Source organism: Triturus cristatus, chromosome 2_2, assembly GCF_964204655.1.
Source record: "Triturus cristatus chromosome 2_2, aTriCri1.1, whole genome shotgun sequence".
Lineage (NCBI taxonomy): Eukaryota > Metazoa > Chordata > Amphibia > Caudata > Salamandridae > Triturus > Triturus cristatus.
This window is the reverse complement of record NC_140582.1, coordinates 789,604,428-789,631,380: the sequence shown is the minus strand read 5'-3', so window position 1 is coordinate 789,631,380 and position 26,953 is coordinate 789,604,428.

The window sequence follows — 26,953 nt, the reverse complement described above, 5'->3', positions numbered from 1 at the left end:
CTGGTATTGGTGTGTCAATGGTTTCAAATATGGTACTCTGTATTTTACAGTGAGTGATGAAAGGTTATACTAGTCTATGATGAGGTGTATCAGATTGTCACGTGGATGATGTCATCAGTGATGTCATTTGAGATGTCATCAGTGATGTCATCAGTGATGTCACTGACCATGTCATGAATAATGCAATATGTGACACCATCAGCAGTGCATTGCGGGCGTGCGAGTTATAGTTAGCAGAACTAACTATAAGGGAGGAATTTCTATGATGACATGGCCAGCTAACTATAACACCCCTGAAACCTATGGTTTTTTCTATGAATTTCTAAGGTTTTTTAAATGCTAATTTCTAACTATAACGTCTCTGAAACCTATGGTTTTTTCAGTGAATATATATATATATATATATATATATATATATATATATATATATATATACACACAACACCGTTACAAAAGGAAATTGTGGGCACTCACGAGGTCCCAATACATGAATTGTAACCAGTAGAGCAGACGCATTTCAGCTGATGTCTTCTGCAATGCTCATACATATGAGAAGCAGCCTCATGTGACAGTCATTTGAAAGATGTACAATCAGCTGCCATTGGAGTAATTTTCCTGGGCAAGAAACAAGCAAAGGACTGCCTTTATAGTATAGATATTGGTTTCTATTTGGCAGCCATATTGCAGGTAATCTTCACATCCAAAACAAAATGTGGTTCTGACTTAAATAGAATGTTTGTCCTTCAATTGTACAACAAATCTAAAATCGGGAACCATAAAGAAAATATCACAGTACTTGTTATTCCATCTCTGAAATATATTAGTTTGCCCTACTTTTATTGTTTGCCCTCAATGAGCGGGCTTTTAACTCTTTCTGTTGGCTCATCCACAACCACCGCAAGTCGCAAGGAGACAGAGGTAACCCGTCAACAAATGAGTCTGGGATTATTCAAATTTCTGGGTGTGTGTATATTTAGCCAAACCCTACGGGCCATCTATATGCTAATGAAAGGCTGTCTTGCGGCAAATGTATGAGACGCATTGACATTGATATTTAAAATGGCGTATGAACCAGCAGTTTTCAAAGGTATATGGGAGTATGTGGTATGCCGAGCCAACATTAAAAAAAATATTTTTCATTTTTTGTACTCATACAGGTCAAATCCCATCAGAAGGTGATATGGAAGGGCATCGCTAAGAAGGTGAAGCTGCTGGGGGGTCTATAAACAGCGCAGCATCCACTGCCGAAAGAGATGGGAGGACCTACGATGCTGGACCAAGACGTTAGCAGAAATCCAGCTTGGTCAGTGCTCCCAACCTTCAAAGCATGTGTGCCGCACGCTGACCCCCCTAATGTCCAGCATACTTGCAGTGGTCTATCCTCAGCTTGATGGGCAATTGAGCGGTAGTCACCAGCATGAAGTTGGTATGTTGCTTTTGTTTTTTCATTTAAAATTAATATTTGTTGCCACTGCAACAAATTTTAGCATCAACATAAATGTTGACACATGACCAATGCACAAAAAGAGTTCCTGAAGGTGTAAGCTTTGCACAAGGTGTATCCTGATGTATTTATTATATACAGTTGTGGTAAATGATACCAATATATTTCTGTTCAGTTTCAAAGGACCGTTTTGAGCAGACATATGCCTTCCTAAAAATAGTTCAACAAGAGATTGTCTGATGTTATTAGGCACAGTTGTACCAAACAGTCCAAAATGTTTACTTGTGTGAGTTGTGATGCTCATTCACAACTGTGAAGGGTGTTACGTTTAATCCTGGGCGGAGCATGCGTAGTGCCTCTAGAGAGTAGGGAAACAACTTTGTGGAACTTCGCTACGTGCCCTCCCCCTCCCAAATTAATTAAAAGTAATTAAAATGGCACTTACCTGCTGTGGCTGCCTCCTCCTCGCCATTGCCGCTTTCTTGCTTTTTTAGTTACTTTTAATTTCTTTGGGAGGGTGGAGGGGCCGGCTAACTACGCTCTGCCATGGAGTCATAGTTTTTCCTGAACTCCGCGTTCGCCACAGAACGTGGACTAGGTAAAACTACGCAAACTACGCTGGCGGAGCGTAGTTACCCGCCCGGGTTTAGTTACGTTACCCCTATTACAAGTGATATAGCATTAAATATACTAATGATACAGTGAATGTTCCAAACGTGCCATTTGGGAGTTAGTTGTATAAACAAACAATAGTAAACATGTGAGTCAAATGACTAAAAACACAAGCATAAATGGCAAATGACATATTACATTTGTGTTTTTAATCAGATATACAATTTTATTTATGTCGAAAATGACAGCTGTGCATGATGTCTTACTCATTTACAAATGTGCATGTAAGCCAGTCTATTTATTGAAAAATGATTCTGATAGGCATAAATTATTTTTAAAACAGACAAGAATGTGAACACATTGGTGACAGAGTAACACATACCCCAAAATAATAATTGTATGTCCTTTAAAAAATAGATTACTTAAATGGACTTTTGCAGATGGAATGTTCCCTCACGTATATGTTGGAGTATCCCATCTGCAAAACTCAAAATCAGGCACAACAAATGATTCATTAGGAAATATATGAAATGCATCAAAGTTTTTTTTATATTGTAAATTGTATTTGGATTTTCAATGTTACAAATATATGCGAATCAAAGATTTAAAATGTACTACAATGTTGTACCAATTTTTGACTAAGCCAGAATATTTATTTAACTTTTTTCACAACGGTAAAACAAACTAAAAATAACTTATGATATTTTTGAGTAAAAGTTTAATTTTTTTATATCCTTACCAAAGTAGATTAGAACTGTATCAAGTTCTATGTTTTTACTTATGTTGTGGACATAATTTGATATTACACCAAAAAATTATGGAGATTTCTTGCGTTAGTGAATACATTGGACATGATTAATTAATAAGCAACTTAAGTACTGAATCCATAAAATTTATTTCAACATTTAAAAAATGCTTAAGTTATTTGAAGTAATTTTTACCTTTGTGAAATCCCCAGAAAAAACAAACAAGCTTTCAGTTTATACATATATTGGTACAACATTATAGTAAATTCGAAGACAATTGATTCATGTTTTTTGTTTTTACAATAAAACTAAATCTGCTTTTTATGGCTTTAAAACACAATGTAATGTTGTTTTATGTACATTTTTCTGACATAAGTGCACTATTCAAAACAACAAATCAGAACCATTCAGAGGTGTAAAACAGTTCCTGGGGCGAACGGAAAATGATTAAGAAAAATGATCAAAAATAAGACAGGATCAATAATAGTAAATACAAAACTGCATGTAGGGAAGATGTTCCCTAATGCAGGTGATAAAGATAAAAATGAACCAAAGTTTAAAAGTCATGTAGCAGGTGAAATATGACATTTTCTAAAATGTTTTGAGAAAAAAGCCCATGGTCAGATAAATATACACAGATACCATAAAACCATTGTATATATTTTTACAGCATCTTCAAGCGCAGGTGAAGGAGACATTGGTCAAGATGGTGGGGAAGCAGCTGGCCACTGAGCTTTGGGTGGTGAAACATCTGACAATGATAGACACAGAGTCTCAATGTACAAGCATTTGAATCCAACTCTAATGCAAGCAATATGGAGACAGTTTGGAGTTTTTTTTACTTGTAACAAAGCTTGACATTGCATATGCCCATAGACAGAACTGAACCTGTTGCATGACTGAAATTGAAAAGAAATTCATTGATAAGTTGGAGGATAGAAGAAAGGGGATTGAGGAGTGAAAAGTGATGGGAAGGGATATAGGTAACGATAAGTGGGCGAAAGAATAAATTAAACACAAGGAGTTGGGAACTCAACCTATGTTAACTTCAGACTGGTGACACAAAGACAAGTTATGTGTATATAGGGGGTTAAATGCAGCACTTAATACATTTATGGGAGAGAGCAAATGTTAACATACCTTTGAGTTAGGTGGGAGTGCAGAGCAAATCATGAGGGGAAGGATCCCATTATTACTGATGTCTATTATGTAGCTCACAAGTATATTTGGCTAACACCAAAATTGGGCTGGTACCTTTTACCTTCTGAAATAGTAGACATTTTTGGCGCTATTATTCCTTCTGTATGGGTTGTTTTCAATGACCTCAAGCTCTGGATGCTTTCTGCCATAGTTGATAGATTAGCTAATAAAACTGCTGGATCATTGCTTGCAAATGAAACTGAGATGATAGCTGTTAGGTCTATAGTTTTACAAAACCTCAGTGCTCAAGATATTTTGCTGGGAAATGAAGACAGGGTCTCTAAGATGTTGAATGTACTGCAATGCTGTACCTATATACCTGATATAAATGAATAGATAAAAGGATTTCTGCAAAACATTACTGATCTGAAGCAGGGTTTAAGAGAATTAGGACTTCAGGTGCAGAGGTAGCGATTGTTAAGGGATTTGCAGCCATAGGTAATTGGTTTAGTACTATGGGTAGTGAACTTCTAGGTGCTATATTAATGTCTATTGAACGCATTGCTTACTTTATTTGTTTTGCCATGTTCAAAGGTTTCAAGTATATGAGATCGAAGAAAGTTGTGGTTGAGGGAAAGAGAGTTAATAGAAAAAGGAGTGCTTTAGAACTCGAGGAGAGTCAGTGCAAGTTTTACGATGAAATAAAGAAGTTGGAGAAATCCAGGCAGAAGATGTTGAAGATAACAGGGTTTTGAGATGGTCTAAAAATGATTTGTGATGGCTATTCTAGCCATCAGTGGGGACATTGGAGCAGCATAATTTTAGGTTCCACCTTCTATGTATCATTTAGATGCACTTACATATGATTCAAATATTCAACTTATTACTTTACGTTACATTTTAACAAAAATGTTATTAGGTCACAGATTGCTGGTCTATTTAGAAGCTATACAAAGTTGAATGATAATATAATCATGTTTACGGACTGTACTTCCATTTAATAATAATTGTTTGATTGCTAAAGATTAACACTATTGTAATGCACGTCCATTTTGATTTTGCGCTAACTTAGCCCGACAATGGGGCATTTTCTGAGTATTCTCACGTATTCAAGTTTGCCAGGGCACTGTTTTAATTTCCTCTGCAGGTGTGTAATCGGGTTCCTCGTTAGCTAGAGAAACGTTTATTGTTATCTATTAGATTTCTACTGGGGTCACAAAATGCTGACACCTTCTTCCCTTCCTCTTTAGAAATCCCAACCTTCTTTTTTCTATACTGAGACATGGTTGGTATCTTTATGGATTACATTATTTGGATATTTAGCATTCTTTACATTGTGTTTGTTACTATCCTGTACTTCACAGTACCTAAATTCAGAATGCTTGAGCACCTGGATAATGCTGTATTGCAGTGTTTCCCAAACTGTGGTCCGCGGACCCCCAGGGGTCCGTGACACATTCCCAGGGGGTCCGCCGGAGGCAGTTTTAAAAGCACTGCAAAGTTCTGGGTCGAATTAGCAGTTTTCGAGCAACAATAAAAGTGTCAAAATAAAGCCAGTGATTAATGCACCTGCTGGAGAGATGAGAGTTTTGTCCAGTGGCAGCTTTGAGTTATCTAATGTAGCACAGAGGGTTAATATGCCTACTGCATAGAACGTGTACCACCCATTTTAAAAAACAGCATTTTATGTGCACAGGTGAGTGTGTTACTGCTTTTGTTACAGAGATTCTTTTGTTACTGTGCAGTTCATAAGTGACAGACGAAATCTAGCACAGTGACCTATAAACTGTCATCAAAGAGCTGCTTGCAAACAGCATGGTACAAGTTAGTAACCTATGTCTTTTCCCTATCTTTCATTATCCTGATGCTACTAAAAAGGTTTATTTGGGAGGAAATACATTTTTATTGTTAAAGTCAATGCTAAGCACTGGGTGATGTTCTGAATCCCAAGTTTGTGCTGCTCCAGACCAAGCACTCTTTAAAAATGCCTACCAGTATGAATGACATGTGAATCCTACACCTTGTAGTACCCTTTGCCTTATGTAACATTTTCCATACACTGATTTACACGTATGATTCATTGTCTCTATATGTGTGTGATGTAAAGTGCTCTGACATCCTACAATGGTATGAGAGATGCTATAAAACAAATGAAATGCATGTGACGGAGAGGCTATGGAGAGATGAGAGGCACTGTTGAAGGGTGATAATAAGGGAATCATTGAAGAACCCCAACAAAGATTGTCGTATCCTAGTGCATAGTAAGGTCTTCATTTACTATTCGTTAAAAGCTAATACAATTTAATATATAAATGATAGATGTGATTTAGAATGCACCACTGTTTCCTACATTTCTTGGGGGGAAGAGTCTCCCAAAGCCCTCTTTGTAGTGGTCAGGCTTGCTCACTGCACTTGGTGCGCACCGTATGGCGACTGGTTTGAAAACATTTGGCAGGGCTGCTTTGTTTCAGTCTGGCCCTGGCAGGAGCAGGAGTCTCGTACTGCGAAATAAAACCAAGAATTAAAAGTTAGTCACGGAGTTGCAGCACCAGCCTTCCCATTAACTTGTTTTGTTTTTTGCAAATTCTTTGAATATAAAATACTAAGGGGGATATTTACAACAGAAGTGGCGGAGCGTGTCCTTAGCCTCCTTGGCTTAACGATAGGCTCCACCACTTCAGAAACGCAGGGCTGCAATATATTTACAAGAATATGGTGCAGCCCTGCGTTTCCCCAAGTGCTGGCGCTACACTTAGTAGTAGCGCCAACGCAGGCACACTTGCACAATGGCAAGGGTGTGTGCATGCAGGGAAAGATTCTTTATGTACAGGAAGGTCCCCATTCCTGCACATAAACAATCTTGAAACGCCGTTTTGTCACTTCTATGTGTGCTGCTTAATGCAGCACACATGGAAGTTAAAAAATTGCATTTTTAAAAAAGATTGTTTATGTGCAGGAAGGGTCACCTTCTTGAACATAAACAATCCAAGGCGTTTTGCTTTTTCCATGTGTGCTGTACAAGGCAAGCCACATGGAAAAAGCATAAACGAGGAGAAATAAAGGATTTCTCCTCGCTTGCCAAGTTAAGACCTGGTTTTCCCTGGTCTTAATTTTGGTGCTGCCTCCTATTTATGCTGCCCTTGTAAATAGGGACTGTGTCAAAATCAATGGGTGTTGTGGTGGAACGCCCACTGCAACACCCACTGCCCACCCCTTTCACACTATGCATTGCGTGACAGTGGCCCTTATTTAAAAGGCAGCAATAAGCCATGTTATGTGGCATAACGCTGCCTTGTAAATAAGGCACAGCCTCTATCGCCACGGTAACGTTGCAAAAAGTGTGCACGTGTGTTTATTTGTTGGGAATTACTGTTTTAATGTTTGACATTTAAATCATATAAATTGCTTGGGGCCGCCGGCTTCCAGTGGTGACTTAATGGGGGACCTCAGGAGTCAAAAGTTTGGGAACCACTGCTGCATTGATATGCTTCCTTAACCCTTTTCAAATGTGTTGATCGACTAATAATCAGAGAAATAAAACTTTGTGGTTAAAATACTAATCTTTCTGCCGTAATTATGAGCCATTTGGTTCGCTGTAATTGAAATGCATTTCTAATGTCAGCTCCCTCTCAACGCTTCAAGTCGACAATCAAAGGTCCATACGACCAGTTGGGGACACTGTTTGATGATTTCACCAAGAGACTGAGGTTCAAATATCCCCGCTCCATCATACAAATACATATAGAACTGTAGGCAGTTGAGCAGAAGTTCTGAAGAGATAAGCTGTGTTGTTAAAGTCTGAATGAAATGTAGACGTGATCTATCTTTGAGAAGGAGTGGATCTCTTTATGCAACGATATTGGTGAGTAATTGACTATTAATGCCCCACAAGTGCGTACAGATATTTGCGATTCATTGCAATGATGAATGGAGGTTTACAAACCCTGAGGGGCAGAGAAGAAGGTATGCAAATATACATTTTGGCTGGAACTTTCCATTGAATTCATCATACTATATGTGACTTGTTGACCAACAGCCTTGGTGCTTGCTGTCCAACAATCACAGACGGAAAGCTCGCTGTCCAATGGACCAAAGGTCAGAGTGCGAGAATCAGGGTTGGATCGGGTGTGAACCTACTCTTGAGAGTGTAACATGTGTACTGCCTGTACATGTCATCACTATATGTGACAAAGCCAGTATGCATGAAGACGCAGTGTGTCCAAAGCATGACCTGCATTCCGTTATAGTGAGCACAGCTGCTGCTCCTTGGGATGAAATTGGGTGTTCAAAAATACTCAGGAAAAAAAATTATAAGGACATTAGTAAAAATTGCTACTGATTCAACGGAGATTTCTTTGGACACAATGTTGGGCTGATTACAGTGTGCACTTGTATGTTACTGCTTGAGGTTTTAGCTGATTTTGATAACATTTTGTGCTGGAACTTGTTTGTTATTGATAACACAAAATGTATGCCACAAGTACGCTGAACTTACCATCACCACAGCCCTTCATGGTAACAGAAGGACAGCCAACCATGAAGTGGGAAGAGTGGAAACTCTATTTCAATAATTATTTAGCTACATTTGAAGATGAGGAATTTTCTCCAGAAAGAAAAAAACAAACTTACTACAGTGTTTAGGTACAGGAGAATTGAAGTTAAATCAAAATAAGGAAACAAGACCAGAGGTACAAGGAGCTGTTTTTGCACATGCTATTGAGGATTTGAATGTTTATTTATCATCCACAGTATGTGTAGCAATTTATAATTTTAACTTTTACAACAAAAAACAGGGTTTTGATGAAATAAAAAAGTTATTATGTTGCAACACTTAGAAAGTTTGCACTGACTTGTAGGCTTAGAAGATTGCATGATGAATTTGTTACATAGTAAATCATTATGCACTGTAATAATCCCAATATTAGAGACAGATTATGAGTGAATGGAGAAGCCGAACTTTAGTATGTTATAAGAATTGTTAAGAAGACAGAGTTGACAGGGAGATGCACAAAAGTAGTTTTGAACAATAGTATGAGTAAAGATGTGGTGAGCAAAGTAAATGCAGTATGAATAAACAGGATCTGTCTCTTGCAAGAAAGGTTAGAATGACGAAGGAAAAAGTACATACATGGCGATAATAAGCAGAGAACTGATTATTTGAAAGGATGGTTTATAGATGTGGGAGCTCTAACTATTTGGCATATGATAAAAAAGTACTTCAATAAACCAGTGATGTGCGTGGTCTGAGGACATTTCTCTGAAATTTGCCATAGCAAAAGGAGCTATTCTGTTAAATGTGTAGAGGGGATGAATCTGATTTTAAGTGTGAGGAGGTGGAACAGGACAATTTGGAACTTAACATTCAAGACGAGGTTTTACAAGTGGATGGTATAAGAAGGAAAAACTTGTATTTTATTTGGTGGTAGGAAGTGTGAAAGTGAAGTTAGTAGCTGATTTACTTGGTGGAAGGAGGTGTGGAAGTGAAATTAATAGCTGATTTGGGTTCCCCGTATTCAATTGTGAATAAAGAGGTAACGGGAAAGTTGTTTGTGACAACAGTAGGAATAGATTTGGAACATATACTCAGAGATTTACGGCAAAACCTAAAGACTTATCAGGTTTCCACACATAGATGTTTGTGTTAAAGGGCAAGAAAGCAGAATTTCCAACCCAATATTGCTCAGAAGGGACCCTCTGTTCTTGGACGGTGGGATCAAGGGGAATTGGTAATATTGTTAGACCCAAATAGTTCAGAACCTGTCTTATCCGTGGATATCAATGACTATATGGTGAAGGCCTTGGTAATCAATCAATCAAAGATTTATAAATCATGGCAAATCGCCCATGAGGGTCTTGAGGCACTGGGGTTGCTCACTGCTTTGTGGTAGTCTGTTCATTCGAACAGCCACGTCTTGAGTAATTTCTTGAATTGCTGGAGTGAAGATGCTGTTCTGAGGTGTAGGAATCAATCAATTAATCAGGGTTTGTAAAGCACGGCTACTCACCCATGAGGGTCTCACGGCACTGTGGGGGGCACAGAGAATCAAACTAAGTGCTAAGGTCCTTCCTGAATTGCGTCAGTGAAGGTGATTTCCTGAGGTGGATGGGCAGGGTGTTCCATGTCTTGGAGGCGAGGTAGAAGTAGGGCATTCCTCCGGTTCTGGTCTTGCAGATTTGTGGGACGGTAGCCAGGGAAAGCTTGGCAGAGTGAAGGTGTATGTTGGGTATGTAGAATGTGAGGCGATCATTCAGGTATACGGGTCAGGCATTGTGAAGGGCTTTGTATGTGGGGGTGAGGAGTTTGAAGGTTATTCTTCTGTCGACTGGGAGCCAGTGGAGGTCGCAGAGGTGTTGAGTGATGTGGCTGTGATGGGTGATGTTGAGGATTAGTGTTGCTGCGGCATTCTGTACATTCTGGAATCTTCGGATGAACTTCTGGGTGACTCCAGCGTGGAATGCATTGCCGTAGTCAAGTCTGCTGATGATGAGGGAATGGGTGACTGTCTTCCTGGATTTGGAGGGGATCCATTTGAAGGTCTTTCGAAGCATGCAGAGTGTGTTGAAGCAGGCAGAGGAGACAGTATATGTCTGGCGGTCCATTAGGAGCGAGGAGTCCAGCACGATGCTAAGGTTTTGTGCATAGTTTTTGGGGTAGGGGGGACATCCTAGAGAAGAGGGCAACCAGACGTCATTTGAAGCGGAGGTGGAGACTCCCAGGATAGGGACTTCTGTCTTGTCTGAGTTGAGCTTCAGGCAGCTGTCCTTCATCCAGGCGGCGACGTCTTTCATTCCTTTGTGGAAGGTGTTCCTGGTGACACTGGGTTCTTTTGTGAGGGAGAGGATCAGCTGGGTGTCATCAGCGTAGGGGAAGGTCGTTTCAAGCTTTGGCCACCAAGTGTGAGAAGAATAGTCCTCTGCTTTGGCCTTTGCGGATCTGGTGTGTGTCTACAAGGAAGAGAGGGGTAGATCGTAGATGTCTGGTCAGTTGTTGGATGGTTATGTGTTTGTTGATATACGCTGATCCTTTATTGTGCAGGGCTTTCTATGCATGTGTCAGCATCTTGAACTGGCATCTCTTGTTGATCAGCAGCCAGTGTAGCTTCCTGAGGTGTAGTGTGATGTGGGTCCGTCTGCAGAGGTTAAGGATGAGTCTTGCCACTGAGTTTTGTATTATCTGTAGTCTCTTCAGCAGGTGTGTGGTGATTCCTACATAGAGTGTGTTCCTGTAGTCCAGCCTGCTGGTGACGAGGGCATGCATGACGATCCTTCTGATATTGACTATGAGATACCTGAAGATCTTGTGGAACATGCCTAGGGTGTGGAAGCAGGCAGATGAGAATGTCTTTACCTGTTTGTTCATAGATATCTTGCTATCTAAGATAATGTCGAGGTTGCGGGCATGGTCTGTGGGAGTGGGGGATGGGCCGAGTTCAGTAGGCCACAATGGGTATTTCCATGTTTCTATGGTTAAGTGTTGCTCCCGCAGATGAGGACTTCCATCTTGTCCATGTTGAGCTTGAGACAGTTGTCCTTCATCCAGTCAGCGACGCTCTTCATACATCTGTGGAAGTTGGCTCTGGTAGCGGAAGTGTCTTCTGATAGTGAGTGGATGAGCTGGGTGTTGTCAGCATAGGAGATGATGCTAATTCCGTGCGATCTGATGGTGTTGGCCAGGGGAGTCATTAAGTTTTGAAGAGAGTAGGCCTCAGGGACAATCCTTGGGAGATGCTGCAGATTATTTTTTGAGATCGCAAGGTGAATGGTGGGAGACAGATTGTCTGGGTTCTTCCAGTGAGATATGAGGTGATCCATTTGAAGGCATCTCCCTGGATTCCAATATGGTGGAGTTTATTGATCAAGATGTAATGGAAGATGGCGTTGAAGTCAGTGGTTAGGTACAAGAGGATGAGGTCTGCCATTTCGCCATGGTCCAAGAGGGCCCTGATGTCATCGGTGGCTGTGATCAGCTGCTGTCTCATACTGTGGATAACTCTGAATCCTGACTGAGAGGGGTCCAGGAGGTTGTTGTGTTCCAGGTATTGATGTGTTGCTGGTTGATTGCCTTCTCGAGAACCTTCGCTGGAAAAGTGAATAGGGAGATGGACAGGTAGTTCTTCAATTCTGCTGGGTCGCTGGATAGTTTCTTTAGGAGAGGTCTCACTTCAGCGTGTTTCCAGTCCTTCTGGGAAGGAGGCCTAGGTAACTAAGGAGATTTTCCCGGAGTATTAACAGGTAGGATTGGAAAACTTGATCGGTTCATTGACAAACGTGTTTTAAAAGACAATTCCTTGACATGTGTACACAAGACACGGAATGTTTCTCTAGCAGTAAAAGATCAAGTAGTTGCTGAATCAAGGAAGCTAGGGAGAGATGAGGTCATAAAACAAGTGAAATCATCTCAGTTGGTGGCTCCATTGGTGATGGCATGCAAGGCTAAGAGCCAGGTGAGTCTATGCATGGACATAAGGGATTTGATTAACAATATCTTAAAAGGCAGATTCCCATTGCCATGTATTAATGAGCTTTTGTTGCTTACAAAATGAATTAAATGGTTTTCCATAATAGACCTTTAGGAAGCCAACCATTAGGTCTATTTTATCCAAACAATTAACTACTTTCATCACTCCTATGAGTTGCTTTAGGTTTGTAAGAGTTCCTTTTTGTCTAGCTTCAGCTGTGGCGATGTTTCAGAGACTTATGTACACTTTGTCAGTGGGGGCTGCTACTTAATGGTGATGGGTGAGTGGGTAGGAGGGGGACGGAATGAAGACAAAACACTAAATCACTTATCTACCTGCCAGTTGCCGCATCTCTTTGCCTGCTTCCTGGACTCCAGGACTCAAGGACTCCAAGGGCAGGAAGCACGAAACAGGAGGCACACAGGCTCCCCTACCCAATCATGATGATGTGTTACAGTAGCTTTGTGACTGGTCTGAGAGCCATGGTTTGGCATGCAGAGAGGGACTGGGAGGCTGTGCATGTCATTTCCACCCAGGCTGTACAATACAGCCTTGTGGAGAACATGCAAAATGAACATGTGTGTTTGGCTGGCCCAAGATAGCCAGTCAAACTGTCATGTACAATTAAGAGATTGATCACTGCTCCTCCCTCTGCTCCTCTGTGACAGTCCAACCTGCTCTGCCCCTAACCAGCTGAGCAACAACAGAAAAATAAAATGATAATAACAATGCTGTAGTAGGGGGCGTGGCTAAGCCAAGCTACAAGATGGCGGCTTAATCTGTCGGCTCCGCCGACCGAGCACGAAATCCGTTACTCATCCATTTGAATCGCCTACTCAAGGACCCTAATACCAACATTGGTGATCGGCTAGGGCTGAGGAGCTGATTGATACCTCCTGCGGTCAGAACGGAGGGACGGAACACCCACACCGAGCCCTGCGCCATCAGGCCTGGTCGGGGAGGCGACGCGGCCATGCGGCTTGAGCACCAGGTGTAATATCGACGGCGTGCACGCGCCGGGACTGTTTCCTCTGGATGGTGGTGTGCCAGTGAGCCGCGACCTGTTGTACCACGAGGAAGGCCCTGGACCGCGACTTCTCCATCTAAGGGCCGCGATTGTCAGCGGGCGCAACACCGATGCTCCAGAGCCTAGACGGGCTGAACAGTGTGCGGGCACCCAAGCGGCCGGTAAGAACGGAGCTGCAGCTTGGCATCTGTGTCTGCCCCTGCTGAAGGGGCAGTGATGTGGTGCGATTGTAGTGAGGTGTGAGCCCAGCGCCGACGTTGCTCCGGAGCCGCAGACAGGCTGTACCCTGGGCCTGTACCTGCAAAGATGGCGAATGTGGAGCTACGGCACCGGCATCCGTATCTGTTCTAGTTACAGGGAGCGGTATTGTGGAGAGACAGTGATGAGAAGGGAGCCCCGTGCCGGCCGTGTGGGAGGGGAGTACCCAGGCTGTATACTGCCTTGCTGGGAAGACGTCCTGAGGCTCCATGCACCAGGACAGCACGGGGCCAGAACTGTAGCATTGCTGAGCTGTGATTGCCATTTAGGCCCATGATTAGGGTAGCTGAAGTCTATGACTTCCTTGTAACCTGCATCATATTTAATGAGGGGCTCTCTAGCTGGGTCATTGTCCTAAACCCCTGTGGATACCTGTATGTACTACAAGAGAAAACTGAATCCCGCTGAGAAGCTCCTATGGGGTGAAACCTCTTTTCCCTCAACATCGACCTTGAGGCACAGCTGAGTCGTAGCTCTGGAGAAGCCCTGGCATGCATTTAAAAATACCCTGGTGCTGGGGAGTTCGGGACGTGTGCTGCCGGTGACCTGCACTCCTGCTGTTTGGGTAGCACAGCAAAACTAAGTCTGGTGCTTCCACGGCTAATGCCACATAAAATATTCACTACCTACCATGAATAAGCGCCACTGGTGGGACTTGCACGCATTATGGCGGGGCTTCGTGGCTCAAAGGCAGCCCTCCAGACCAAATTGTTAAAATATGCGTGGGAGGGAGGCCCCGGCGCAAGCCCCTAAGGAACCCAACAAACAGCCGAAAAACCTTAGCCTAGTGGGAAGCACAAGGAGCCAACATTGCATGACATTCTTGAAGCCATTACCAGTGTTCGCACGTCCTTGGAGTCGCGTATCGACACAGTATCGACTGAAGTGTCCCTTATCAGAGAGGATATGTGCTCAATGAACACACGTTTCAAGGATGTTGAAATCAAGGCGACCTCTCTGGTGGAAGACACGTCAATGCTGCAGTGGAAGGTGGATGGCCTGCAATCGCACGCTGTGAGGCTCGAAGCGCAGTTGGATGACTATGAAGGGCGCTCCAGGTGCAATAACGTCTGCATAATTGGGGTGCCGGAACACGCGGAGGGGCCGTCGGTGGACCTCTTCGTGGAGGACTTCATCACTACTTACCTTAAGCCATGGGGACTTTCCAACTTCTTCTCTGTGGAGCGAGCGCACCGGGTGCCAGGCGGCTGACCGAGGCCTGGAGCCCCCCCGCGACCACTTCTCACCAGGATTTTCAATTTCCACGTCAGTGATGCTATCCTGCAGTGTGCCCGCTCTGCCCCACCAGTGGAATTCCAGAATAGCCGCATCACTTTTTTCCCGGACTTCACCCTCAATGTGCAGCGACAACGACGCAGCTTCTTGGAAGTGAAAAAAGCTCTCTGCGACAAGGACTTGAAATATGCTATGATGTTCCCGGCCAGGTTGAGGGTCGAATCGGAGGAGAAAACCTGGTTCTTCACCACCCCGGAGGAGACTTGGGACTGGCTGGAGGGCTGGCATACAGTGGGCCACCACAAAAATCATGCTCGGGTTGGAGGTTGGAAGGAGACGCCCGAGCTTCTAGTGGTGGCTCGCCCATGCACGACTTGATCGAGGCGGTGGGTGACTCCGAAAAACTGGTCTGTATGTTTTCACTTTTGAAGTTGGAATGGTTCAAACGAACAGAGGGCTGTGGGGACAGTGCTGCATTAGCCACCTGCATCATACATTTTTGTCTTAAGTTGGACTGCCATAGGTGGCATGGTTGAATTGCTCTCCCCGAATTTGGCCCGCTCTTCCGTTAATTGAACGGGTGTCTTTGGGTGTGTTTTAGGCCCTGGTTTAAAGCTCCTATTATGCATATGCTTGACTATTCATGTTGATGTTGGTACAGCAAAATATTTCTATGATAGTGCTCGGGTTGACTGCACGAACCCGTAAGTTTTTGTAAGGGTGGGCGATAGGCACTCTTCTAGTTTGTACGCGGGGTCTGTGGGGTGGGTGGGTGATGATTTGTAACTGTGTTTTGATTTTTGAACTGTTTTTGTATAAGCAGGTTATTTTTGTGTTCTTTTTGATTTGGCATGTCACTTTCGATTGGTCCAGTGAGCAGGACTCGACTGACGGCGCGCTTGTGGTGTTCTCATTGGCAACAGTACTCAAGAATGCAGGGATATCCTTCCCTTTCTCCCCCTTGCTCTGCTCCTTAGCGGGGTACCTTGTATCTATGACATCGGGTGATGGGTACCATGCATAGGCAGAAACTTAACCTGATATCCTGAAATGTTAATGGCCTGGGTGACAAAATCAAAAGCGATGTGGTTCTCCAATTCTTGAAGCGGCATTCACCTGATATCGTCCTTTTGCAGGAGACCCATCTGTTGGGTAATGGTTGTAAGGCCCTGTCTCGGTGGGGATTCCAAATGGCTGCCCATTCTGCCTTTGGTTCTGGCTCTCGGGGGTGGGCATCCTGGTTCGCAAATCCTTCCCCTTGACTGTTAACAAGGTCCACACGGACCCCCTGGGCAGGCTCGTAGCAGTGTCTGGGGTGTAAGAGGGGGCTGCCCTTAATCTGGTATCGGTGTATATTCCGCCAGGCCTACACACACAGGCATTTATAGATCTTGGTGATCTTCTCCTGAATCTACCGGACGGGAGAATGTTGATTGGGGGGGCATTTTAATTTCATTGTTTCTGATTCCCTGGATCGCTGGCCCCGGAAAGACCTGCCGTCATCACGCAAACGCATACATAGCTTTCTGGGGGCTATGGGCCTGGTGGATGTATGGAGACACTTACATCCCAGCGAGCTCCAGTACACCCATCTCTCGGGGCCCCATCGTAGCATGTCACAAATAGATTATGTACTCACACTCATGAACCAGATCCATTCGGTCAAAGAGATTCAGCATTTGGCTAGGGGAATCTCGGATCACTCACCAGTGCTGTGCAGGGTGGAAGTGAGGGAACCCACGGTTGGCCGCGTGGCACAGCTTAACCCCTGGTATCTCACTATTCCCTCAGTTAAGGATAAAGTATTGGGCGAAATCGACCACTATTACCAGTTGAATTAGGGTTCAGTCAGTTCATCCGTTTCCCTTTGAGAAGCCTATAAAACTGTCTTTCGGGGGGTAGTGCTGGTACAGATTGTTGGACAACACAAGGAAAAAGCAGCAGACATGGCGCACTTAGAGGGGGAGGTTCTGGTTTTGGAACGCGCAGTTCGTACGCAGGACTCGGAGGAATCGCGTCACAGGCTCCGGACTAAGATGAAAGAATTTTTTGACTTGGCCACTGACGCGGCTAAGGCACAATACAGAGCGACTCTCAACAGGTTTTATGATGTAGGCGATAATGCAGGAAAACTGCTGGCATGGTTGGATCGCAGAGAGGGGGCGAGGTGAGTGGTGGTGGAAATTGGCACCGACAAGCACTCCCGCGTTACCGCACCGCAAGATATTGCGGACGCGTTTGGGCAACACTACCGCTCCCTATATACTTCTAGCACGACCTATTCGGAGGAGGATGCTTTATCTCTACTCCACGATATAGACATGCCGACCCTTACTGCGGAGGATAGCTCTGATCTGGAGCGTGACCTAACTGTGACCGAAGTGGAGAAGGCCATCCATGACTTGCGGGGGGGAGAAAGCATCAGGCCCCAATGGGATCCCCAGAGAATTATTTAAGCTGACGGCGAATATAAATGCCCCTTATCTTACTGACATGTACCGGGAGAGTAAAGAGATTGGAATCCTTCCAGAAGACCATAGACTGGCCACCGTCATCATCATCCATAAATCGAGCCAACCTGCAGACCAGTGTTCTTCGTATAGGCCCATTTCGTTGCTCAATTGCGAGGCAAAAATCCTCGTGAAGATCCTCGTCACTCGTTTGTTGCAGGTTCTTCCCACCCTGATCCACCCGGATCAGTCTGGGTTTATGCCGGCAAGAAATACATCTCTTAAGCTTTGCCCACTACATGGAGTACTCTGCAGGGTGGATACTATTAGAGAGGATGCCGTGGCGGTGTCCCTAGATGCCGCATCGGCCTTTGACACCATAGAATGGCCCTACATGTTTGCAGTGCTCCGTAAATTAGGCTTTGGCTCGGACTTTATTGATTGGGTGTGCCTCTTGTATTGCCAACCGTTGGCGCAGGTGGTCGTCAACAATCGCAAGTCCCCTGTTTTTCCTTTGGGAAGGGGCACCAGGCAGGGATGTCCCCTATCACCGCTCCTCTTCGCTTTGGCCTTGGAGCCCCTGGCGGCGTGGATCCGTTGGGACCCAGCTATCAGGGCCCTGAGATGGACTCATGGCTGGGAGGACCGCATATCTTTGTACACGGATGATATCCTGCTTTACCTTGCCTCCCAGGCGAAATCGCTCACAGTGGTGATGGACATATTTCACATATTTGGCAGATTCGCGCTTACCGGATCAACTGGTCCAAATCTGTGCTCTACATCCTCAATGGGCAGACGCCCCGACTTCCCCGGGATCGTCAATTGACGGAGGCCGTGGCAGGGTTCAAATATCTGGGAATTTGGGTAGACTTGTCTCGATTTTATGAGACTAACCTTCGGCCTCCGCAAACGTGCCCTAAATCAGATGTCCAGCACTGGAAGTCGCTTCCCCTAACTTTCCTAGGGCGTGCGGCACTATTTAAAATGATGTCCCTCCCCGACTTTTATATGCGTTACAGAACACGCCAATTCCATTAGCAGCATCGTACTTCGAGGAAATAGAGTCTTTGGTGCAGGAATTGCTATGGGAGGGTAAACCCCCCCGCATCGTTGCACAGAAACTTACGTTGGGGTGGTTCGACGGTGGAATTGGACTTCCTGATATAAAACGGTACTATTGGGCTTCACAGCTCGTTGCCATCAACCAATGCCGATATAGACGACACGATAACCCGGCCTTCTGGATGGACCGATGGCTCCTCCCAGGAGGTGGCTTTGAGGGGGGTGTGTATAGTAAATCACCAATATCCGTCCTGTCTGGTCCGAATAAACAAGCTGTGCATGTATGGAACGACGCTACTAGGAGTCTGGGTTGGGAGGGCAAACTCACCAGGGCCACACCGCTCTGGCACAGTGACCGGCTGGGTCAACTGTCGCAGTCCCGGGGATTCGACAAATGGGAAACCTTTGGCATCTCCAGAATTGGGAACCTATGGAAATTGGGCGAGGTCATACCATTCTCCCAATTGCAGCAAGAATATGAAATGGGCAATTCCGAAAAATTTCGGTATCTCCAAATCAACAATGCTCTGCTCGCAGCTCTCCCAAAAGGGGCTGACCTCCCTGAGTCCTCTCCACTGGAGGACAGAATTTTGGATGACGATTTGCCTGAGAAGGCTATATCCCTTATATATAGAAAACTTATTAACAACATGCCGGATCCCCTGATCCGCCTCAGAGGTAAATGGGACCACGATGTGGCTGGGCTGGAGGACGAGGAGTGGCAGGCTGCCATGGCGCCTCCGCGGGAGGTCGCCATTTCTTCCAGATTCGGATTGGTCCAACTCAAAATCCTTCACAGAACATATTTGTCTGGACCCTCTCTGGTCCATATGGGCTACTCCCAAGACGCTAATTGTGTCTGGCACTGTGGGCAAGAGGGCACCTTTTTTCACACACTGTGGGAATGTGCTACAATACAGAAATACTGGGAGGGGGAAGTACGTATGATGGAGGAGGCATTGGGAGAGCAGATACCATGTAACATCAAACTGATTTTGTTGAACATCTGGGACCCCACGGACCTCAGTGTTAAGGAGAGAATTTGGGTGGCTCTGGGCTTCATGGTGGCCAAGCGCAATATTGCACGTCTATGGAGGGCCCCGAACCCACCCAACATTGGCGATTGAGCTAAGGACATGGACTGGTGTATGGTGACGGAGGTGCCTATCTATGTCTCTAGGGGGTGCCGGACAAAATGGTCACAAATATGGGGGTCATGGAACACTTTTCGTGGGGATATATGTGAACCACCCGGGAGCGGGGAGGAGGATGATGTTGTAATGCTATAATATGTGATTTTTGATGACACTTGGAATGCACTGTGCCATGAGCTATTGCTGCTGTATTAATGTGCTCTATGGACCCTTTGAGCATTGTGGTGCTTCGATTGTTTACATGCCGTTTTCAATAAAAAGAATTATTAAAAAACAAAACAAAACAAAACAAAAAACACAATGCAGTAGTATCGTTCCTTTTTGACCTGCTCATAGAGCAGTAGGGCGATGCTACTCCTCCTTAGCGGGGGAGCCACCCCTGCACTTTGTTAAAGGATAATGTATTTTTTCAGGATGATTTTTTGGCAATGAGAGAAGGAGCTTGAGTGTGATAAAAAAGTGAAAGAAGTTCTAAAAATCCTGGAAAAAAGCGTTTACTGCAGATTTGGCAAAGTGAACATTTCTGAGGCAGAGTGTTACATATTCAGGACATAAAGTGAGCTCTGACGAAATGACCCAGAAGAAAGACCTTATTGAAGCAAATAGGGCAGCACCACCACCGTACAATAAATATGATGTGCAAGCTTTTTTTAGGATTAGCAGAGTTTTATCCAAAGTTTGTGAATAATTGTTCTTCCAAGGTGTACTAAATTAGACAATTGTTAAAACATACTTGATTGGTCAAATGATTGTCAAGCAGCTTTCTAGGGCATTAAGCAAGACATTTGCAAAGCACCCCCACTACAAGGATTGGATCCAAAGCTATAAGTATTGTAACAACAGTTGCTAGTGGTAAGGGACTTGATGCTGTGATATCACAGCTGGATAGCAAAAACCTGTGAAGGACCTCTTGCAGAACCTATATTCCATTTGTTAATAGCCCTTGGCTTATATAGGTTCTGCAAGAGGTCCTTCACAGGTTTTTGTTGTCTTTTCCCCCCTCCTCTTGGACCTTAAATCAATTCAGGGGGAACCTTCCTATTACATTTATCACAGCTGGATAGTACAGGTAAAAAAAAGTGATTGCACTAGCTTCACATACTCTACCTTCTGTAGAAGAAACGTGCTCAGTAATAGAGACACAGACTCTTGGATGAGTATGTAGTTTGAATCATTTCAGACAATTTGTTTGGGGATCTCCTATTTTGTTGTGACAACAAACCTCTCACAAAGATTTTTTGTGGTTCTTCTTGAAAATTTGCTCGCTTATCTATGAAGCTCCTTAATTACAATAAGATGCAGTATATGCCTGGAGTTAAGAATAGAGAAGCAGATTGTTTTAACCAGATGCCAGTGTCTATCAAATAATTGGTGGACTATAAATAGGATGATTGTTCCATGGCAATGTTAGAGTGGAAGGATGATAGGTCTGGTATTCAGAATTCGGAATGGATGGAGAAAATTGTGAGGGATGGAGTATTGATAAAAGTGCTGCAATATGTTAGTAAAGGATACTTAACTTAAGTGTATTTTGGAAAGTGAGATTTGAGCTGTTCTTGGAAAATATTTGTTTGATGAGAAGTGGAAATCTAGTACCTCCTAGTACTTTATGACTTTATGAGACAAAGTAATACAACTACACCATGAAGGTCACCTGTGTATTGTGAAAACAACACTTAGAGCGAAATAATCTTATGGGGGCCAGGAGTGGACAAGGAATTAGACATGAATGTGGGTTTGTATGGCATGGCAGAGTATAGATTGATACAATGGAACTGGTTCAGGATGACAGCCAAGGTATCAAGTATGCTTTGGTCACTGTGGAGCATTTTTCCACATGGCTGTAAGTGTAAGTGCTGTAGAGGGCTGCTGCTGACAATGGTGACGTTTGTGGATAAGGTGTTCCAAAGAGAAGGGTTGCCTCAGTCGATTGTGAGTGATGTTGGAGGTCAGTTCATGTCAGAAACTTTTAAACAGTATATGAAGAGAAATGGAGTGAGTTACAAAAATACTTCTGTATATCATCCTATAGGAAGTAGCAGCATGGAGCTCTTCAATATGATGTTACAGGAAGTTATTGAGTGAGCAAAAAGGAAAAAACCTCATTGATTGAATGAAGTTGAAAATGGTATGGTTATGCCATAAACACCTTGCAAAAGTACTGGACCAAGTCTATTTGTATTAATGAGCAGCAGGATGCCATTGACGAAGGATAATTTGAGATGGGTGTCTAAAGCCAGGGTGACGGAGTGGTCACCCGAGGAAGTGAGGAAAAGAAGGAAAGATTTACCATGGCTAAAAACGTCTATAAGAAAAGACATAATGAAATCCATGGCGCCAAAAAATAGGTGATTGTGTAATGGCAAAAAAGGTTTGGTGAGGAAAGATACAAGCAGATTTTCCCCTCTTCTTGACTTGAAGAAAAATGTGTTCAATGCTGCATTATCAAGTGATAGGAAAGTTTGGGATAATAGTAGATTGTCCAAGTATAAAGGAAAAGATAATGGAGAACGGTTTAACAATGTGCGGTTTGATTGAATGAATGAAGAATGTATTGGAAAGGAAAAGGGAAGGGAAGTGTAGTCAGAGGAAGTACTTTCAGATATGGTATCCAATGGGTGGAAAACCAATGTGAAGAGAAAAGGAAGATTGGGAAGAGCTATTTGTCTTTTCTCTGCTCAGCCGTCTGCATTGGTGACCTTGTTTCTCTCATCTACACTCTCTATCATTCCTCCTTCCTTTCTGTCCCACTTCTACCCATCTCCCTTTTTCTACTCCTTCCGTCCCATTCCCATTTATCATGGACCTCACTTCTAATTTCTATTTACTCTCTTTAGGTACAATGCTGTTACTTCTGCCATTACCATTCCTATTTGCCATCGGCCATGAGAAAAAGGGGAATTCAATCCCATTAGACAAATGCTTCAAAATATAAAATAGGGCTGGGATTGAGCCGGGCACAGATTGAAAGGCAATATGGTTGGGGAAAGGCAACATTTATACATGCCAACGAGGCACGGCCCACACAGATAACAGCATTGGGGCAGGCAGGGGTGGGCGCCGCGGGCGGAGTGGTAAGTGGACAGACGATGGGATAGGGAAAGTAAAATTTAAAAAATAAAAATAATAAAACCACTTACCTTGCGGTCGCCGCATCGTCGACTCATCAATGCGGCAAGAGCAAGGTAAATGGTTGTATTAATTTTTTTATTTTACTTTTCCTATCCCATCGTCTGTCCACTTACCCCCAACCTGCCCCATCCTACTTGCACCCCACTCCACAGCTGTCATCTGTGCCAGCTTTACTTGGTGCCAACAGACCTAATTGTGGTTGAAGGCTCCCGATTTTTTACGCTAAACATGGCCTTAATATAGCTGTCTTCCGCCTAAAATTGCCTTTGCTTCTATATTAGTCATTAGTGAAAATGCATCCCTCGGTTTTTGTTTCAAATCTCCCACTTTCCTGGTCTAAAATGTTGTCATGTATGCATATGTCAGGCTGATTCCTCTTAAAGGACAAGAGTGCAAGAGCAGTGCCAGTTGCATAAACACATTTTCTTGTGCAAGAAAGAAAGATGATCTTGTCTCTTCAATGGCTAATGCATAGTTTTGAAAGGATAAGAACAACTCTTGTGAATGTAACGTGCACCTGTGTTCACTACTGAAACTTTCAGTAATGAATGTCACTACAAGGGCGAGTGGGCTTAAAGACAGTGAAGTGGATCCCACCCCATTTTTACTAGAGAACGACTCAGTCGTGAAAAAAACACAATGCCCTGTTGAGTAGATGAAGAGATGTATGTATAGGCTTTCTCATTGCAACACGGGAAGTAGAAACATCGTGGTACAGCAAACCTCTGTTCCTCATGCTTCACCCTTGCATATCTTTGACTGTCCTAATAACAAAGCCCACAATTTCTCATGTAAAAACAGTCATTCGTGTTACAGTGCCAAAGGGTTTGTCATGAATGCTGCTAAAACATCATTAAAATAAAACCTAAGCAGATGGCTACCAGGAGGCCTTTATCTGAGCTTCTTTCAGAACGCAGGAGTCAGTAAATAAACAGGTGCCAAGTATGCTCCCTGGCTCCTTTGTATTTGTTATAATGTTCAGTTGTACATATTTGAGCAATCTCAAAATACACTGTTAGACCTGGCACCATTGGTTTGGGTCTCCCCTGCATTTTTTGCCTTCGCCTCCAGTGTTTTTGCAGTGTGTTGGACTCTGTTTTGCTGGTCTAGATGTTCTGGGCATTTTACCACTGCTGTTCAGTGCCAAAGTGCAAGTGTTCCCTTTGTAAATTGTTGTTATGGATTAGTGATTCCATTAGTGGCATATTTGATTTACTTGTCAGACCCTACTATAGTGCACTCTGTGTGCCCAGGGCCTGTAAATCAAATTTTGCTAGTGTGCTGCAGCACTGATTGTGGCACCCACAGAAGCAGCCTGTAAAATGTAACTCTGGCCTGCCATTGCATAGCCTGTGTGCAGTCTGGGACTGCCATGTCGACTTGGCAAGTGTACACACTTGCCAGTCCCTAAACATTCCCTTTTCTACATGTTAGTCATTCCTAAGGTAGGCTCAAGGTACCCCTGTGGCAGGGTGCATTGTATGTGAAAGGTATGGCATGCCCTGATATGTGTGGCATGTCCTGATAGTGAAACACTGCCAATTTCGTTTTTCACTATTGCAAGGCTACCTGTTCCCATAGGACAGAATGGAGAGTTTGTTTATAACATCTTATAAACATAACTGACCCTGGGAACATGGTAGAAAAATAAAGTTTAGTATGCCTTAACTCAGAATGTTAAAATTAAGCCTGGGCAAAGCACTACGCTACGCTCGCGTAGTTTGCGAAGTTCGCGCTACTTCGCACTACGCGAATTGCACGTAGCACAGTGCGAACACGCGTAGCGTAGTGTTGCGTAGTGCTGCGGTCATTTTTTGCTTGCTCGCGGTCCTCAATCGTCAAGTTGGCGACCGCGAGCAAGCAAAATGACATCCCGGCGAGACTTTTTCCTTGTTCGCGATCAGCAACATCAAGTTGGCGATCGCGAGCATGGAAAATAAACCTCCCGGCGATATTCCCAACGCGAGGAGGTCAGGTTTCTCATTGCGAGTGGTCGCGTATGCTCGCGACCGCTCGCGATAAGAAACTACCAGTTCGCGTTGAGAAAGTTGCCGCTCGAGTAAAAATCTACTCGAGCAGCAGAAAACTACAGCTCGCACTGTGCAAGATGCCATTTTCAATGATTGCACAGTGCCGGTTGCGTGTCCGCACTGTGCAATCATTGAAAACGACATCTGGCACAGTGCGAACAAGGTACTATGCAGTTCGCGAAGTGCTACGCGTAGCTCGCATAGTGTGAACTGCACTATGAGTAGCTTCGCGAAGTGCTACTTCGCGAACTACGCCCAGGGTTAGTTAAAATGAATCTTTTAGTGAGGGTGATGTTTACATTCTGTGTTTGAAAATACCACTTTTAGAAAGTAGGTATCTTCTTGCCTAACCATCCAGTGTGCCTCTGATAGGTTTGTGTATTGCATGTCTGGCTTTTGGATGACAGGGATGGAGAGGGGCAGCGGCTCCAGAAGTTGGATGAGTTAGGGCTGGGCTGAATTGGCCTGGGCTGCATTTAGAGTAGGGGGAGGAGATTTCCTTTCACCTGAATGGGCCTGGTCTGCCTTCAACAATGCTGTCTCCTGCCAGGAAGCTGCACCAGTAAGGACAGAACTGGTTTTAGCTGGGTGCAGGCACTCTCTGCCTCCAGAGAACAAATGATTTTGGTGTATAAAAAGAGGGGCCCCGTCCTCAGACTTTTAGATCCATATTAGTCACCCCTAAGGCAGGCCCAATGTACCCCGGTGGGCATGGTGCATTGTATGTGAAAGGTAGGACATGCCCTGATCTGTGTGGCATGTCCTGATAGTGAATTACTGACAATTTCATTTTTCACTATTGCAAGGCTACCTGTTCCAATATAACATCTTATAAACATAACTGGCCCTGGGAACAAGGTATCTTTTAGTGAGGGTGATTTTTACATTTTGTGTTTGGAAATACCACTTTTAGAAAGTAGGTATTTTCTTGCCTAACCATCCAGTGTGCCTCTGCTCGGTTTGTGTATTGCATGTCTGGCTTTAGAATTACAGAGGCTGGAGGGGGGCAGTGGCTCCAGAAGTCTAACGGGGCTGGGCTGAATTGGCCTTGGATGCATTTACAGTAGGGGAGGAGATTTCCTTTCACCTGAATGAGCCTGGTCTGCCTTCAATAATGCTGTCTCCACCTCTTGCCAAGAGGAACCTCCGCCAAGGAGAAGAGCCGGAGAAGCTGAAGAGGAATACTGTCACTTTGCTGTTTGCTGTCTGGGGTTGGCCTGCAGTGGCTTCTTGCTGCCAAGGGAAGGAGAAAAGTACTTTGCTGTTTGCTTTGTCACTTGCTTGAAAGAAGATCTCAAAGGGCTTGAAACTGAGCTTGCCTCCTGTTCTGAAGTTTCAGGGACACATAGAGTTCACCTCCAGCTCCCCTGAATTTCTGTGCTGGGAATTCTAATCTGCAAAGTGGTGTCTGCCGCTATTCTGGACCTCTAGAGACTATTTTACGCTGGGAGCTGGAAAATCGATGCAACTTCGAAGAAGTGAGATGCATCCGCACCTGTTTCTGACACATTGCCCAAGAAACTGTTGCAGAGCCCATTGCTGCTCGAGAAATCAACACATGTTGCATCGAGTGCACCGATCTCTGAACCGACGCATCACCTTCCATGCAGCCCAGTTTGTTTGTTTGCGTGACGCATTCCAGGTACATTGCGAGAAAAGTGTTGCATCTGCAATTTGCTTTGACCTGAACTATTTCTACCATCTGAAAGTCATATTTTATTACTGTATTATGGATTTTTGTCGTTTGGTCTTGTTTTGGGTTTAGATTACGATTACTTATTTTTCTAAACTGGCGTTGTGTCCATGTGTAGTGTTTCTGCACAGACTGTAAATTCTGACTAAGGGCCTAATTTTGATTTTGGCGGACGAGTTACTCCATCACTACACGGTGATTGTTATCCCATCTGCCGAAATATAAATCTCAAATTATATTATGGAATTTATATTTTGGTGGATGGGATATCCGTCACTGTTGTGATGGAGTCACTGTCTGCCGATATCTAAATCAGGCCCTAAGTTTTACACTTCCTGTGTCTCTTTCACACATAGCTCATGGAAAAAACCTCACAAGTAGCAAACTTCAATCTACAGTCTCTAGAGAAAATGACATTTTTCTGATATCTAACCAACTCAAATCTGCATCTTAGACTTTGATTGTGTCTGGAATAGACATTGAAAATGCAGGTGCAGCAGGTGTACC